Genomic DNA, 9,783 nt, shown 5'->3' on the forward strand with positions numbered 1-9,783 from the left:
CATTAATAAAGCTTGTCCTAAAGATGATTTCTCATTCCAAACATTGATTTGATAGTGGATCTTACAACTGGTCATGCAATGTTATCGTTGATGGATGGATTCTTTGGGTATAACCAAATCAAAATAGCACCTGAAGACCAACATAAAATAACATTTACTTGTCCTTGGGGTACTTTATGTTGGAATGTTATGCCCTTTGGATTAAAGAATGCAGGTGCTAAATATCAAAGAGAAATGACAATAATCTTTCATGATCTCATGCTCGTCATAATGGAAGATTATGTTGATGATCTCCTAGGAAAGTCAATAACAAGAGAAACACACCTGGATATCCTATCTGTGGTTTTTGAACATTTGGAAAAATACAAAGTCAAGCTAAATCCTAAGAAATGTGTCTTTGGGGTGACCTCCGGGAAGCTCCTTGGATACATTGTCTCATAGCAAGGAATTGAAGCAGATCTAGCCAAAGTCGGATCTATATTAGAGATGCCACCACCAAAAAATATTAGTCAACTTCAGTCTCTACAGGGAAGACTTCAATAAATATGTAGATTCATCACACAACTTGCAGATAAATGTCATCCTCTTCAACATCTCCTTCATAATAGTATCAAGTTCAAATAGGATGATAAGTGTCAATAGGCTTTTCAAATTCTCAAAGACTAACTTTTGAATCCACCAGTATTGATGCCGCCTATCCTAGGAAAACCCCTACTACTTTACATATCAACAACACAAACAACATTGGGGGCACTCTTAGCACAACAGGACAATGAAGGCAAATAAAGAGCAATATATTATATCAGTCACACATTGGTTGGTTACCAACTTAACTACACACCGATTGAGAATGCATGTCTTAGTGTGGTTTTTTCCTCACAAAAATTACAACATTACATGCTAACTCATAAAACAAAGCTCATTGCAACGATAGATCCACTAAAATATCTTCTTAATAAGGCAACACTCACTGGCAGATTAGCTAAATGGGTTATGATTCTGAGCGAGTTCAACATTGAATATGTGGATAGAAAAGAAAATAAAGGACAAGCTATTGCAAATCAACTGGTAGATGCACCTATGATTGATGACACTCCTATTGTCTCAGAATTCCCATATGTATCTATTCTCACAGTGACAAATGAAAATCCTTGGCAATTATATTTTTATGGTTCATATATGCAGCATGGCACAGGAGTTGGTATCCTCTTCATCACACCTCAAGGGGACTCCATTCCTAAGTCATATCAATTGTCGTTCCCTTGCACTAATAACATAGCATAATACGAATCATTAACAATAGGGCTATGAATTGCAGTTCAATGGAAGATCCAAGAACTTCATATTTTGGGGGACTCTCAACTTGTAATTTATCAAGCAAACGACGATTATCAAACTAAAGATGAAAAGTTAATGCCTTACAAGAAAATGGTGGATGATTTCAAACAATATTTCACATAGATAATGTTTGAACAGATTCTGAGGGACAACAACCAAGTTGCAGATGCCATGGCTACCATTGCTTCATTGATCGATATGGCTCAAAATGAGACCCGCTATGAGTTCTGGTGGATAATCTTTTTGTTCCCTCATATGAGATTACTCCCGTCGAGATGATATGTGTTGTTGGTTCTGAAACCCCTTGGTACAATGCCATTTTCAGTTTACCTCCACGATAATATCCTTCCACTTGACCTTTCCAATAATCAATGTCGCACCTTCATTCATCAATCCTCTCGATGAGTCATCTTAGCTAATACCCTTTATCGTCGGGGTCTTGATGGTACTCTTCTCAGATGCCTAGAAAGTGATGAAGCTCAAATTGCATTGCATGAGGTTCATGAAGGTGTTTGTGTCGCTCACTCTAGTGGTCCAACCTTAGCCAAGAAATTGTTGAGGACTCGATACTACTGGCCTACTATGGAAAAATACTCATATCAATTTATCAGAAAGTCTAAGAAGTGTTAGATTCATGGAGAACTTATTCATGCACTAGCACAGGAACTTCAACGAATTTCTACTCCATGGCCCTTTTGTCAGTGGGGACTCGACCTCGTAGGTAAGATTCACCCTCCCTCTTCCAATGGCCATAAATTTATTACCACAACCACAAAATATTTTACAAAATGGATTTAATTCGATCTCCTCACCCAAGTCACCAAAAAGTAGATAGCAACTTTTATCCTTAATTATATCATTTGTTGCTACGGTGTTCCCCTTCCATTGTCACAGGATGTTCATGAGATTTGTGATCGTTTCCATATTCATAATCGCTTCCCCACACCATATTAACCCCAAGGTAATGGTCAAGTTGAGGCATCTAATAAAACTATCCTTAAAACCCTTAAAAATTTAGTTGATGACGTTGGTCATAACTAGCATATCCAACTCAACCCCGCACTTTGGGCCTACTGCACAAGTGTTTGTACACCTACTAGAGATACACCTTATTCACTTGTCTATGGTGCTGAAGCTATCTTTCCTACTGAGGTTGAGTTACCATCCCTGAGAGTCTCTTTGCGCAATATAATCAATGATGAAGATTATAGGGTCTCCCGCTTACAAGATCTAGAATTATTGGATGAGCATAGACAATTAGATTTTAATCATCTCAAATCATATCAACAAATAATGAGTCACAAATACAATCATAAGGTAAAGCCTCTCACATTTGAGGTGGGTGACTTAGTTCTCAGAGAAAATCCTAAAAATCAACAAGATAGAGAGAAGAAAGGCAAGTTCGAACCAAATTGTCTTGGTCCTTACGTCATCACAATAGTCTATGGATCAGGTGCATATCAGCTCTCAAGACCAGATAGAGAACCTTTGGAATATTTGATTAATAAAATGAACCTTCTTAGGTTTTACACATATTTTTTAAGAATATCTCATTGTCAAAAATACAAAAAAAATCATAAAAAAAATAAAAAAATTGTTACTTGGTGTAAACCTGGCAAACAGGCACCTTGTGACACAAAAAAATTGATAATTTAAAAAAAAAGAGAAATAAATCCATCCAATGATGAAAACAACTTTGGTGGGCCCTAGACAAATACCATGGTGAAAACCGTGTTACCGACGCCATGTGTAGAGACATTGCTCCTCCCTCCTTCAGGATTCAATCTCATCCTTTCACCTTGCAGACACTCACAACTGGTGCAGGAGCACCTAGGACTTAGGCTTATAGTCTTTTCACAATTTTTGCTTTTACTAACCTTAGCCAAGTTAGGTTCCTAATAAGGACTCCAGGAGGGTCCAAAGAGTGAGTGTGATGTTTGTTTTGAGTCAAGTGTAGGCCTAGTTGAGTTGGTTTTCTTCCTAGGCTTGCACTTTGTGAGTAGGTGATAGTTTGAGTAGTTGAAATGACCTTCTTGATGGTCAAAAGTGGAAAAAATTGGTGTGAGACTGAGAGAGGTTTATTATGGTCTTATGAATGCTTAAAAATTCATGAGTAGTGACTTAAAATAGGTTTTATAGGTTGGCAAAGCAAAAAGTGAAAAGTTGTAAAAGTTGTCATGACAACTTTTATCCTAAAGTGATTAGCGATGAAGTTAGGGATAGAATAGTGCCCTAGAATTCCTCCATACATGGGGAAGACTATAAGAACCTCCTCTTGCATGGTTACCAAGGTTGGAAGTTTGTTTTTGTATGATCAACAATCTGAAACTACTCATTTTCGGACTGTTATCACTGTTTTTGGCTTATTTTGCTTACAATGTGAATACAAATGGATTCAATCCATTGATCCAATTATGGATTGAGCTTCTTTGGTGTATTTCAGAGTCATTTGTTTTATTTCAAGCTTTGTAGATAGTGTGTGTTGGTGTTTTCATAGTTTTGTTTTCAAACAACCAGTTTTGGCTTGTATATAGCAATTTCTTGTGAAATGGTTGCCACATAAAATCCCTCCGTGCTACCATCACGAAATGTTGGGACATGAAAGGAAAACACTTTTAAAATGTACATATGTAGGGAAAATTTCTGGAAGTGGTGTTTGACATGGCTACCACCTTGTTCTAGGTGAGTCTAGGAGCAACCCGGCTAGAGAAGACAGGGTGAAATTTGAGTGCATAGTGTAGAGGTGAACACAAAACCACAACCAAATCATTTGGAGGGGTCCATGAAGTCCATACAGAGTTTCCATAGCAAGGAGAAGCCTTGACAAGACCTTTTGATGCCTATTTCACAAACTTGACCAGTCACTGTCGGTTAAGAGGCCTAGAAACCCTTTCAAAACCCTCATTTTTGGGTTAGGGAATTGTACGGTGAGATGGGAAACCAAAACCACCAAAATCACTTAGGGATAGGTGAATGAATGAAGAAAATAAAACCTTGTTGCAGGTTCTTTTGGACTATTTTCTTCTAAACCCTTGAAACCGGTAGGAAGAATAATGGATGCAAAACATAAATGGACCCAAATGGAATTCATTTCATGTTAAAAGCCACCTCCACACCTCTACAATTACTCACAACAATATGGGAGTGAATTGACAAGTTGAAGTCAAGACAACAAGAATGATCATATGGGAAACACTTTGAATTGTTATGGTTCCTAGTTAAACACTTGTTGCAAACACCTTGAGATTGACAAGAAGCAAAACCTAGAAGAGATTGAGAAGGACTTGGAGGTCTTGGAGCATAGCTAGACCTGGAGAGGTTGGTGGAATTGAGCAACACCAACTAGGTGAAGTGTGAGCAATCTAGGCAAACCCCATCAAATTGGTATCAGAGCCTATAAGATTTGGGCTAGGTGAGTAGATGTCCTCAATGGAATCTGTAGGAGACAACAACATGGTGACCAATGCAGAGTTGGAAAAGAAAGTGGATGATCAGGAGGAAGAAAATAGACTCCTAAAGGAGAAGTTGATTGAGTTGGAAAGTAAGCTTGGTGAGATTGAAACCAAGGCAGATGAAGTGTTGGTAAAGGTTGAAGGAGAAGAAGGGAAGGGTAAAGAGGTGTCAGAGATAGACAAATTACCTTAACTTGATCCTATCTTAGAACAAGAACCTTTCCTAAAGGCATTGAAGGCCTTAAGTGGTAAATCTTTAGAAGGATTGCCATTGTTTACCAGTAAGATGGAAGCAGAAGTGGTTATAGAATTGATAGAATGCATGGAGAACCATTTTGAGTGTGAAGGCATAACTAAAGCCCAAAGAGTTAAAGTGGCCAAGTCTAGGATGAGAGGAGTTGCTCTCACATGGTGAAAATTTGTGCAAGACGAGAGGAAGAAAATGGACAAAGCACCCATCTCTTCTTGGAAAGGGATGTTAGTCAAAATCAAAGAAGTTTATCTCCCTGATGACTATGAAGTTTAGATTCATAGGAAAAGACAAAACTTAAGACAAAAAGACCAAGATGTAATTAGTTATATGGAGGAGTTTCACAAACTTAGCCTTAGATCTCATGTGGTGGAAGAAGAGAGTCTTAAAGTTGCTAGGTACCTAAATGGACTACGATGGAACATCCAAGAGGAACTCAGTCTAATGAGCCCAAAGACAGTTCATCAAAGCTATCAACTTGCCCTTAAGGTGGAAGAAAAACTGAAAAGAAAACATGATTCAAGTAGTAATAGGGGTAGGGGTAGAGGAAAAGAAAATAGTGGCCATAGGGGAGGCTTTGGAGGAAGAAGTTCAGAGCAAAGAACACAAGGTGAGTCTAAACTCACTGAGCAGCAAGAAAGTGACACTAGTAAAGGAGGATTCAATAGAGGAAGGGGGTCAAACAGTGGTTTTAGAGGAAGGTCTAGTGGACAATGTAAGGGTTCCTCATATTTTGCAACAATGAAGTGTTACCATTGCAACCAACTTGGTCATCCAGCATATAGGTGTCCAAAGAAGGGATCATCATCAAAGAACAGTGAAAGGAGAGTGAACTACCTTCAAGAAGAGACTTCAAGCCGCAAGACTTCAGAGGTAGGTGACAACTTGATGATAAGAAGAACCTTGATAAAAGAACCTATCAGAGAAGAGCCTAGCCAGAGGAGGTCATTATTTAGGATCAAATGCAAGATTATGGACAAATTTTATAAAGTGATCATTGATTCAAGGTCAACAAACAACATTGTGTCAGAAGAGGCAATGAGTAAGCTTAAATTGCAAAGGATACCTCACAACAACCCATATAGAGTCACTTGGTTGAACAAAGGCCAACATGTCCTAGTCAATGAGTAAGCATGGGTGGATTCTACCATTGGGAGGTATAAGGACAAAGTGTTATGTGATGTCCTACCCATGGATGCATGCCATCTTCTATTAGAAAGACCATGGAAATTTGATAGACAAACTATTCATGACGGAGCCAATAATGCATACTCATTCAAGAAAGATGGAGTCACATTTAAGATTCAATCTATCCTTGAGGAAGGTGAAAAGAGGGCAGCAAGTCCTAATGCTCTTTTAGTGAGTGAAAAACAGTTCTTGAAGACACTTGAGGAAGGTGAAGGTATAGGGTTTGCATTAGTAATGAAGCCTAAAGAGGAAGATAAGAAAGAGCAGCCATATTTGCCAATAGAGGTTCAAGACCTATTGAAGAAGTTCAAGGGAATAGTGAGTGATGGACAACCAACCACCTTACCTCCCAAAAGAACCATAAGCCATCAAATAGACTTTATTCCCGGAGCATCCTTACCTAACAAGGCAGCTTACAAAATGTTGAGATTGCCAAGAAAATCCAAGAGCTTTTAGACCAAGGCATAATTAGGAAAAGCATTAGCCCTTTTGTTGTACCTACCGTGTTAGCCCCAAAGAAAGGTGGTACTTGGAGATTGTGTACTGACTCTAGAGCTATAAATAGGATCACCGTCAGATATAGGTTTCCAATTCCTAGAATAGAAGACCTAATGGATTGTTTAGCGGAAGCCAAATAATTTACCAAGATTGACCTTAAAAGTGGATAGCACCAAATTAGGATTAAGGAGGGTGATGAATAGAAAACTGCATTCAAGACAAAGGGTCTTTATGAATGACTTGTAATGCCATTTGGCTTATCCAATGCTCCAAGCACCTTTATGAGACTCATGAATGAGGTGATGAAGGAATTAATAGGTAAATTTGTGATGGTATACTTAGATGATATTCTCATTTTCAGTAAGGATAGGGCAGATCATATTAATCATTTGCAAAATGTGTTACAAAGATTGTATGAAGAGAAGCTAACCATGAACTTGGACAAGTGTGAATTTCTTAAGCAGGAGTTGGTTTACCTTGGGTTTGTTTTTTCTCAAGGAAACCTCAAGATGGATCCCAACAAGGTTGAAGCCATAGTAAATTGGCCTACTCCTAAGTCAGCAACAGAGGTGAGAAGCTTCCATGGACTAGCTCAGTGCTACAAGAAGCTCATTAGGCAATTTAGTGCTATATGTGCACCAATGATGGACACAATTAGAGGTGGAATGAAGGCAAAGTTTCAGTGGAATGAACAAGAAAATAGAGGTTTTCAAACCTTGAAGGAGAAGATAGCTACTCAATTGGTGTTAGTGTTTCCTAGTTTTGAGAAACTCTTCATAGTGGAATGTGATGCAAGAAATGTTGTAGTAGGTGTTGTCCTAAGCCAAGAAGAAAGACCAGTAGCTTTCCATAGTGAGAAGCTAAGTGATGCAAAGAGGAAATACTCCTCTTATGACTTGGAATTATATGATTTAGTGTAGTCTTTGAGGAAGTGGAGACACTATCTCCTTCCTAAGGAATTTGTAGTCTATATGGACAACCAAGCTTTGAGCTTTCTAAACACAAGACAAACTCAATCACAAACACATGAAGTGGGTGGAGTAAATGCAAGCCTACACATTCACAATCAAGCACAAAAAAGGACAATTAAACTGGGTTGCTAATGCATTGAGTAGAAGACTCTTGACAGTCCAAGAAATTCAGTTAAGGAGCATAGGTGTTGACAGTTTTAGAGACCTATACCCGAAGGATGAAGACTTCTCAAATGCCTACAAGGTGTGCAAAGAATACCAAAATCATTTTAATAGTGAGTATTCAAATTTTACCTTGCAAGATGGACTATTGTTTAGGGGTGGACAACTTTGTGTGCCTAGAGGATCAATGAGAGAAAATATCTTATAAGAGAAGCATAATGGCAGCCTTAGTGGTCATTTTGGAGTCAATAAGACTCAAGAGTTGCTTCAAAGGTATTATTATTGGCCTAGTATTAATCAAGATGTGAAAAACTATGTGGATACTTGTATTGTTTGCCAAAAGGCCAAGGACACTTCTTCAAATGTCGGTTTATACCAACCTCTTCCCATACCAAATAGACCTTGGGAGTGCATTAGTATGGACTTTGTAGTAGGTTTACCAAGGACAAAGCAGGGATTTGACAACATTTATGTCATTGTGGATAGATTTAGTAAAATGGCCCACTTTGTGCCTTGCAAGACTACTCATGATGCATGCTAAATAGCTCATTTGTTCTTCAAGGAAGTAATAAGGATACATGGTTTACCCATGAGCATTGTTTCAGATAGAGACTCAAAGTTCGTGAGTCATTTTTGGAAAACACTTTGGCAAAAGCTTGGCACCAACCTATCTTTTGGGTCAGCCTACCATCCACAAATAGATGGGCAGATCGAAGTGGTTAATAGGAGCTTAGGGAACTTATTGAGGTGCCTTACCAAAGAATATGGTCAGACATGGGATCAAGTGCTATCACAAGCTGAATATGCTTACAATGACACAATAAATAGGACCACTGACAAGAGCCCTTTTGAAGTGGTCTATGGTGTTCACCCAAGGGGTATATTGGAGCTAAGAGACTTAGTTAATGCAGCAACAATGAAGTGGATATGCAAAAGACATTGCACAGTCAATGAAGGAGGTACATGAATCAGTCAAGCAAGCATTGATAGAGAACACAAGTAAGAACAAGCAAAAAGTTGATGAGAGAAGGAAGAACCTACAATTCCAAGTAGGAGATCTTGTCATGGTGCACCTAAAAAAAGAAAGGCTATAGCAAGGAGTACCTAACAAGTTGCAAATGAGAAGGTTGGGTCCATGTGCCATTCAAGCCAAGTATGGAGAAAATGCATACAAGGTGGACCTACCTAGTGACATAGGATTGTCACCAGTTTTCAACATAGCAGACTTAGTTGCCTACAAAGGACCAATTCAAGGTTCAAATTGCAGTCACTCAGAGGTATCAGATGATGCAAACAACCTTCAATTACCAGCAAAACCAAATCCAAAGGCTGAAAAGGTATTGAGTTCAAGGATCGCTAAGAAGACAAGGCATCAAATCTATTGGGAGCACCTAATCAAGTGGTAGGGTATAGATGATGTTGAAGCTACATGGGTGCTTGAGACAGAGTTTAAGAAGTTAAGCATTGATCAAAATATGATTCCCAAAGAGGTGACTTAGTTTTCTATTGTTTGGGAGATTGGTGCAGGAGCACCTAGGAATTAGGATTATAGTCTTTTCACAATTTTGGCTTGTACTAAACTTGGCCAAGTTAGGTTCCTAATAAGGACTCTAGGAGGTTCCAAAGAGTGAGTGTGATGTTTGTTTTGAGTCAAGTGTAGGCCTAGTTGAGTTGGTTTTCTTCCTAGGCTTGCACTTTGTGAGTAGGTGATAGTTTGAGTAGTTGAAATGACCTTCTTGATGGTCAAAAGTAGTAAAACTTTGTGTGAGAATGAGATAGGTTTAGTATGGTCTTAGGAATTCTTAAAAAGTCATGAGTAATGACTTAAAATAGGTTTTATAGGTTGGAAAAGCCAAAAATGAAAAGTTGTAAAAGTTGTCATGACAACTTTTGTCCTAAAGTGATTAGTGATGGAGTTAGGGAT

Source organism: Cryptomeria japonica, chromosome 10 (assembly GCF_030272615.1).
Source record: "Cryptomeria japonica chromosome 10, Sugi_1.0, whole genome shotgun sequence".
NCBI classification, from domain to species: Eukaryota; Viridiplantae; Streptophyta; class Pinopsida; order Cupressales; family Cupressaceae; genus Cryptomeria; species Cryptomeria japonica.